Here is a 9053-nt window from a genome sequence, read left to right as displayed (position 1 = left end):
ATATATGCACTCAGAACTTGTGATTAATTTCTCTTGACCTACACATGTGCCTGTGGAGAACGTATCACAGACTTTTAAGTGTGTTTTGGGCCACACTTACTATACCACCCTACAAGATAAATATTTCTGGTTGAAAAACGTCTATGAGCTGATAATCATGGGAGTGGCACTATGATGAAGGCAAATAAACTCTCACACTCCAAAATCCCCTGCCACCTCCTCCCCCTTCTTAAAAAATCCTGAGTGAAGGAGGAGCACTAAGTTCTGGAGACTCAACCTGCCCCCACTCGGAGAGTGAGTCACAGAGTCTATGCTATAAAGAGTTTTGATTCAGTATATATAAAGCTTCATATATTAGAAGATTTTAAAAAACTGTTCTAAAGGGCTTAAGGAGGCATTCTAGACCAAGATAATAACCAAATTGATGATTTAGAAATATAATTTGACTGCTGTGTGGAGAATAGATTGAGCAAAGAAGAGACTTCAGGTCAGAAAGCCAACTGGGAGAGTAGGGAAATAATTCTTGAAATTGTCTCATTGAGATTCAAAGAATGCATACAGTATGGTGGAAGCTCTATGTATCTAGAAAACAAGAAACAGAGGAGATACAGTGAAAATTGATAATTTCTGAAAACTGATTTGATTGGGAATGAGGATGAAGGGAGGGAATTATAACTAGGAGTTAAGGAACTTGAGTGGCAGGGAACCGGCAGGTTCTTTCAATACAAAAGTGGAAAAAAGGTGAGAAGATTTAGGGAGGGACCATATGAGTTCTATTTTGGACATGATGGATATGCTGTTGGAAATCTCTAAGGGATGATTGGGAATACTGAATATAGAGAATCATTTAGGATCTATTGCTCCTGAGGATTTAGGAGTCCTTCTTCAAAGATGTGTCATAGACTCCTTAGCAGGCCAGTAATACTCATCAACCACATCTCAGAATCTTATTTTTGTTTTTGCAAGGCAACAGGGTTAAGTGACTTGCCCAAGATAACACAGCTAGGTAATTATTAAGTGTTTGAGACTAGATTTAAACTCACATCCTCCTGTCTCCAGGGCCAGTGCTCTATCCACTGAGTCACCTAGCTGCTCCAGAATCATATTTTAAGTGCATAAAATACATATCATTAAAATTAGACAAGTGAAATAAGGTCTAAAACCCTGCTCCTAGTGTAGTGAAGAGTTGAGTTCTAAACCAGACTAAGATACCTGAGTTTCTTCACCTGTAAAATAAAGATAATAATGGAACTTGACTCCCTTGCTTATTATGAGACTCAAATGAAACCAAATCAATGTTAACTTTTATTATCAAAGTGATTTATAAGACTTATAATATTAGAGAAATGCTACTTAATTGTTAATATTATATGAATATAGGATATGGTAGTATTGTCTTACAGATGAGGAAACTGAGACTGGGTGGTTATGTGAATTGTCCAGGGTTGTCCACCCAGTGTCAGATGCAGTATGAACTTGAACTTCCTAAAGACACATCCAATATCTCACACCCCCAGCTAGGGTGTTTTGCTGACTTTTTTTAAGTGATAAGGGAATGTTTTCTTTGCTGGAATGAAGCTTGGGCTCATAGAAGTAAAGTGTCTTTTAGCAGTTTTGCTTTGAAGAATGGCATAGTCCTATGAGGAACCTTTTCCTCCCTTGCCTGAAGCAGATCCCTGTACATCTTTCCCCTGAGACTAAGAATGTCCCTGCTAGCAGGGAGATGAGGTTCTCCAGGTGCCACATTCATCTCTATTTTACAACTCATTATTCTGATGAATGAAAAATAAAATAATACAAGATTACAGTTTGGGACAATGGTTCATGGGTTAGTGATATTCCTCTGCACACTGCCTTTGTCAAGGCATCTCAACCAAAATTCTGTCTCCAGAAGCTATCTGAAGCCCTCACCTGTGTGTGGTTTCCACATTCCCAGCCCAATGGGGAAGTTGTTTGTCTGCTTGTATTGATGCTTACTGACCCTTTGCTAATGTAGGGCTCTGCCTCTAGGGTGGGATGTGAAGCTTCTTTGTTTTTTTGCAGCTGCTTTCAAAGCTGTTTCTGGGACCTGCCTGTTTCAAGTTTTCCAAGGTGTTATGATCCAAGGAGTGATATTTCCTCCTCTCCTTCCCCTGGTCCTGCCACCCAGGATTGTACCCTGGGTCCCAGTTTGGGAAAAGCCCCAGAGACCTGCTAGCAAAGAGACCCTGTAATGTCCTAAACTTGTTTGAGCCCCTGATCATCTATAGGCTGAGAATTCTGGCAGCTCATGCTGCTGCTGTTCAGTGTGTCTCAAGGCCTGGTCCTGGCATGGTTAATGCCTTTCTTGTGCAGAAGACTTTCCTACCAACCTCCTAAGTTGTCTTAAGCAGGAAAATTGTTTCTCTCCATTTTTTTTGTTTGGTTGTTTTTTTGTTTGCAAGACTATGGGGTTAAGTGACATTCCTAAGGTCTCATGCTAGGTAATTATTAAGTGTCTGAGGTCACATTTGAACTCAGATCCTGCTTACTCTAGGGCTGGTGCTCTATCCACTGTGCCACCTAGCTGCCCCTTCACTCCATCTTTTTGTGCATTCCATCATTTTACAGTCATTATTAAAAGGTATTATTTAAAGGGAGAGCCCCAGGGAGTCCCTGCCTTTACTCTGCCATCTAGAAGCTAGATTTCCCAACTCTGATTCTCCATTCTAATTCCTACTGTGGATTGTTCTCTTTATCCAGTGCAATTATCATTAAGGCAGGAAGATGACAATGGGTAGTGCTCTGGGCAAGGTGTCAGGAAGCTCTGACACCTCAGCTTCTTCCTAGGTCACACTTCATCTCTGCCTCAGTTTCTTCAACAGTAAAAAGGAGAAAATAGTAGCACCTTCTTCACATGGTCATTGTGAGGATCAAACAAGACAATACTTTTAAAGTACATAGGGCGGTGCCTTCCTTCCCTCCTTTTTTCTTTTCTTCCTTCCTTTCTCCTTCTTTCTTGCTTTCATTTCTTTCCATTTTTCAAAATCTCTGATTTTTGTTTTCCAGATGAATTGACTTGATTTGTTCCACATCTGAAATTACTGAAGTGGTAGAATTCTGATTCAGTTGTCTTCACTACCTATTGCTACCATATTCCTCTAATAAAGGGATGTGGCAGTTTTTCTCATTCATGTCAGTATTAATAGGGTTTTGTGACTTCAGGCACTCCTGGTGAGCAGGAATGAGATGACAGTAGTCCTGAGGATGCCATTTGAGAGAAAAAGCAAGGTATGATAGTGTTGATTTTTTGGATCAAAATAGATAAGTGGGGAGATTTTATCCAAGGTTATTGAAAGAGTATTGAAAGAAGTGGATGTGAAGAGAGTAGAAGAGCTGAATAAAAAGCAGAATTACAGAGGATGGAAGACCGCTACTAAGTCAGTATCCAATAAATATATTAAAAAGAAAAAAAGAACCTATTTGTATAAAAATATTTCTAGCTGTTGTAGTGAGGGCTAAGATTAGGAAATTGAGTTCATGCTCGTCAATTGAGGAATGGCTGAAGAAATTGTGTTACAAGAATGCAATAGAATATTATGCTGATAGAAATGATGTGCAGAAGATTATTTCAGACAAACCTGGAGAGACTTGAACAGATAAAAATTTGAGTGAATAGAATCAGGAAAATAGTGTAAATAGTAACTACAATATTATGATGATTAACTGGGAATGCCTTACCTAGTTACATCAATACAAAGTCCTATCTGCTAATTAGGGCTTCTTTTTTTCAAGCCTTGGTGAGGACATAGCTTATTTTTCTAAGCCCCTTCTGCTTAGTCTTACCACCTACTTCCTTCATTGCATTTACCTCTACCCAAATCTTCCTATTTTCCCAACTTTCCCCTTCAGCTCAGTTTCAGAGACTACTGAAATAGCTCTTTTCCTATTCAGTAGCATTGGGTTTGTTCCCATTCTAAGTTAGAATCAGCAAGATGTAGATTTGAATCTCATGTGCTCTAAGAGGGATTGCTTAATTTCTCTAAGGCACAGTTTGTCCCACAAAGTGCTTGATCAGATGGACTTGTAGGATCCTTTCTCGACATCCCATGACTAGTAATGTTAAGTTTCCCCAATTATGATAAGTGAGGGAAGGGAAGTAGTGAGTTCCTGAGTAGAATAGGATTTAAGACCAAGACTTCCTGAAAGAGAGAGAGAGACAGAGACAGAGAGCGCATTGACCATGAGGTGGGGAGGGGGCTTGATGGAGAGAAGGAACTAGGTCTCTATTTGGAAGACCCCTTGATTTGTTGGTAATTTTGGTAAGGGAGAGGTAGAGTTAGACACTTGAGAGAAAATAGCTCTGAGTGGGGAAGAAACATAAGGAGGTTTTCAAGACTAGTTCATATGAGAGGCTTATGTACCCATATGGGTAGCAATCATACTGATGAAGATGTCTATGGTTTGGCAGCCTAGAAGCTTAGTATGAGTCAAAAAGATATGACAGCCCCAAAAGTTAATGAATGGTATCGATAGGATCTTACTTTAATTTCCAGAATTAGCAGTTGTGGATTCTGAGGAGCAGTGGATAGAGCCCTGCTTTGGAGATACTGTGTGACCTCAACCCTGCTTTCCTCAGTTTTCTAAATTGAAAAATGAGTCATCAAACCCCCAATTTCACATATTTTAGAGATGCTAATGTTAAAAGACCCACTTCTGTCACTTAGGATCTTGTAGAAATGCTTATTCCCTTCCATCTTCCTTTGCCCCTTGCTGTTTAGGCCCCTTGTATATCATTGGGCTAAGTTTTTAGAACAATATTTACAGAGAATATTGGGAAATTAAAGCCTCTTTGGAGGAGAGAAATTGAAATAATAAAAGATTCCATGAGGATGTACTATTTAAGAGTTAAGTGAATGCACTGCCAATTTTGAATCTAGAATGGAGAAGCCAGAAGAACATGTGACAATTATTCTAATGTGGTTTGCTAGGTTGGCATGTGGAAGAGGATTTGGCAGATTTTGGACCCATTGGACAAAATAGGAATAATAAAAATGGGCAACCTGAAAACAAAGAATATGAAGTAAACAAAAGTCCCATGAATTATACCTTTCCTACTGCTTCAGGATGAATTGACTCTTCCTCATTTGAAAACTTTAAGCTAAGGTGAGATAACCACTTGTTTGTATTATTGGACTGGGTTTTCAGCTATTGGTTGGATTAAAGGAACACCCATGTATCTTGCAATGTCACCATAGTGGCTGTTGAGGTCTTTTACTCTCATCTGAACAGGAGACATACATCAGAGACTTTAGATGCTTCTGAGTCTTTATTCTCCTAATTCCTTTAACTTAGTCCTTTCTACTCTGTTTCAAACATACATACAATGAAAGATGGAAGATGAGCCTTGTGCCCTTCACTAGGCTGGAATTCCCACCAGTCCAACAGTAGGGTTTTTCATTATTGAACTAGGAGCTGTGCTGAGGCTTAAAAGTGAGTTTTGGAAAAGCAGAAATGGACAAATCACTGTGCTTTCTCTGGGGCAAATAAATGGAGATTGGTCAGCATTAGAAGAAGAGCAGAAGGGGAGAAATAAGGAAGGCCACAGAACAAGCTGAAGGATCTAGAGTGGGTGTATGAGAGATGAAAGGAGAGTGTCAAATTGAATTATGTGAAAGGGAACAATTGGGAAGAGAAGGGATATAGAGACATAATGACCTGAGAAATGGATGACCAACTGATTACATCCAATGATTGCTGGTAGGAGGATTTTCTTTTGAAAGCTCAACACAGGAGGGGTAATTTTTATAGCCCATCAGTATATGACTCTTCAGTGAATCCTCTTTCTTCCCATTATTATTTTCCCCCTTATTTTCTCTAGAAACACCATGAACTGCTGTAACCAAATGAACTCTACCTACCTTCAGTTCAAATGGAGTGAGTTATATCAGTTCCTTTGCTTTGCCCCTCTTTTAGGGATGAGCTACATTCATTTATACTTTTATTTTTTGTGTATTTGCTTCTTTGTTTTTCCAACTATATGTAGAGATAATTTTCAATATTTATTTTAAAATAATTTTTCCAATTACATGCAAAGAAAAAAATTATTGGGAACTCCTGGAGGGTCATTGACTCACTCCTACTAATGGCTATATTGTGCAGTATTAAAGTATATTTTGCATGTGATGATCACACTAGTAGCAACTACCATAATGACTGGCATTGACATTGTTCCTACTCTGTGCCAGTCATTGGTCTCAGAGATTTATAGTTATCAATTTTGATCTTTCTCACTGGAAGATAATGTGCTTTTATGTTTCCCATTTTACAGTGGGGGAAGCTGAGGCAAATGACAATTACGTGTCTTGCCAGGGAAAATTCTGTAGTCAGGCCCTGTCTGAAGCTGGATGATGTCTTCCTGACTCTAGCTGCCTCCTCTCTGTGAAGAATGACTAGTTATATATAGTCTGATTTCTTACCATTTCATGGTTCTGAGGACAAAACATGGATTTTCAGTACAAATGAATGAAAGGCTTTGTAAGGGCTCCCCTGGAGCCAAATAAAGAAGCTTCCTTTTGAAATGTATACATGCCATTCCATGAAAAATAGTTTCATTGAAAACATACATGTTTGTATGTGTGGATCTAGATGCAGCCATATGTAGCTGTACCACTATCTATGCAAGTCAAACTTTTGCGCATGCACAGCAGACAGGTGTTTGCACACACATACACATACATACACATGTGAATATAACTATACATTCCCTGATCCATTCATATGCATCTAGATTCACACATAAATGTTTTAGGGTCCAAAATCTTCTCAACAGAATTGCATCTCAAAGTAAATAGGGCAAGGCTTTAGAGCTTCAGAACACACTCCTTCCAATGAGCTCATGGAAGATTGTATCCCTGCCTTAGAGGGAGGTAATGACTTGGAACCACTGTCAGTTCACAGGGGCCTATGGAGAGGAGACTTTGTAGAGGGATCAGAATTGATCTGAAGACTCTGAAGTGGTTTATTTTTATAATCTATCTTTTCATTTTCTAGGTAAAGGGACCAATGGAATAGATTACAAGAATAGCAGGAAAGAGGAAGAGGAAGAAGACAAAGGAAAGAATCTGGGACAGGACGAAGGGAGAGGTCAAGGGACAGGTCGAAGGAAAAGATGAGGGACATTTTGAGGGACAGGTCAAGGGACTTATTGAGGGACAGGATGAGGGACAGTTTTAGGGACAGGTCAAGGGACAGGATGAGGGACAGTTTTAGGGACAGGTTGAAGGACAGTTTTAGGGACAGGTTGAGGGACAGTTTGAGGGACAGTTTGAGGGACAGTTTGAGGGACAGTTTGAGGGACAGTTTGAGGCACAGTTTGAGGCACAGTTTGAGGGACAGTTTGAGGGACAGTTTGAGGGACAGTTTGAGGGACAGTTCGAGGGAGAGTTCGAGGAACAGGATGAGGGACAGTTTTAGGGACAGGTCAAGGGACAGTTTGAGGGACAGTTTAAGGGATAGGTCGAGGGACAGGATGAGGGACAAGACAAAGAGAGAAATGGCAGAGGAGGAGATCCTGGCTACTCTGCTAACCCTTCTTAACTACAGAACCATCCATCTGGTCAACCCTAATACAGAGACCCTACTGAAGAGAGATCCTAGCAGCATTGATCTGGGAACAAACTCTGTAACTGAAAAGCAAATAAGGGTCCTAGTTCCTCCTTTGGATATTGATCCGTGGGCGAGGGGGAGGGGACGGGGAAGTGGAGAGATACTCGGAGATGAGTCTGAGGAGCTTGAGTTTCATTGTGTATTCATCCTCAGAAATGACTAAGGCACAGGCTCACATTGTCCCACAAATAAGTGGGGAGGCTATACTAGTCATTCAATTTTAAATGCTGGGAAACTGCTACTGCATGATATTTTTCATAGGCGTATGCATGATACATATAAGGTGGTCATTAAACATTCATTTTATGACGCTTGTATTTGAAACTTTGGCTCTTGTATTCAATTGAATAAAATTCACGAACATTAATTATTAGTCTGGACTTGGAAGAGCAAGATTCAGAGCATGTTTCCCACATTTGCCAGCCAAGTGACTTGGGGGTAATAACCTCTCTAGACCTCAATTTCTTCATATGCAAAATGAAAGAAGTTAGTTTGCTGATCTCATGGTCGTTAAAATGCTCCCTCATTGCCACAGTGTTGGGCTCAGCATCTTTGTTGTATTTCACAGATCTAATGTTTATTTTATTGATCTAGTTCTCAAAACAAGATATAAAAATATTTTAAAACCCTGTCCTCTTTTCTGGTAATCTGCAGGCAAAAAGGAAGCTACTGGGGGTGGCTAGGTGGCGCAGTGGGTAGAGCACCGGCCCTGGAGTCAGGAGTCCCTGAGTTCAAAGATGGCCTCAGACATTTAATAATTACCTAGCTGTGTGGCCTTGGGCAAGCCACTTAACCCCAGTGCCTTGGAAAAAAACCCCAAAAAACCCCTATAAAAAAGCAAGCTACACTGCAGCAATAAGTCAAAGAGATAAGTTAAGCAGCTTTCTAAGTTCATGACATTGGTAAGTAAAAACATCCATCTGAACCCATTCTCCTCTGGCTCCAGACACAGTACTCTCATCAATGAGGTCCCAGACAGATTATTCTAAAGATGAAAATGTAGGTGTTTTCCTCCTGAACTTTGTGTCATTAACAGAAATTTTTCTAAAACTTTGTATTTTTGTGGTGTCTATTGGCAAAACAGTATTTTACATTAATGTATGTGATCATTCCCCATCTCGAGATAGACGTGTGTGAATATGCACATATACATAGATGCATTTATTTATTTTTTGTGTTTTTGTGCATAATATTTCCCCATTGATGATGAATACTACTATTTCCTCTTTTACAAACTAGACATTCAAATGTGAATTTTTAAAATATTAACATGGAGGGGGCAGCTAGGTGTCTCAGTGGATAGAGCACTGGCCTTGGAGTCAAGAGGACAGGAGTTCAAATCAAGTCTCAGACAGTTGACACTATGTGAATTTAGGCAAGTCACTTCATTCTGATTGTCTTGCATCCAAGGTTATCTCCAGGCAGTC

At 39.8% G+C, this 9053-nt stretch overlaps 1 long non-coding RNA gene across 3 annotated transcripts; it reads left to right on the top strand.

The window, feature by feature from the left end:
- The first annotated feature begins 3190 nt into the window (after window positions 1-3190).
- LOC141516570 (uncharacterized) lies at window positions 3191-7813 on the top strand. 3 transcript variants are annotated; one of them, XR_012476749.1, is made up of 4 exons: window positions 3191-3249; window positions 4950-5124; window positions 5840-5895; window positions 7012-7813. It is a non-coding gene; the product is annotated as an uncharacterized LOC141516570 (long non-coding RNA). The 3 variants fall into 3 exon arrangements; XR_012476748.1 differs by lacking the exon at window positions 5840-5895; XR_012476747.1 differs by lacking the exon at window positions 7012-7813 and having other exon boundaries at window positions 5840-6042.
- Window positions 7814-9053: the final 1240 nt, after the last annotated feature.

Source organism: Macrotis lagotis, chromosome 3 (genome assembly GCF_037893015.1).
Source record: "Macrotis lagotis isolate mMagLag1 chromosome 3, bilby.v1.9.chrom.fasta, whole genome shotgun sequence".
NCBI lineage: Eukaryota > Metazoa > Chordata > Mammalia > Peramelemorphia > Peramelidae > Macrotis > Macrotis lagotis.
The sequence above is the reverse complement of the archived record's forward strand: the minus strand, read 5'-3'. Positions and strand labels throughout refer to the sequence as shown.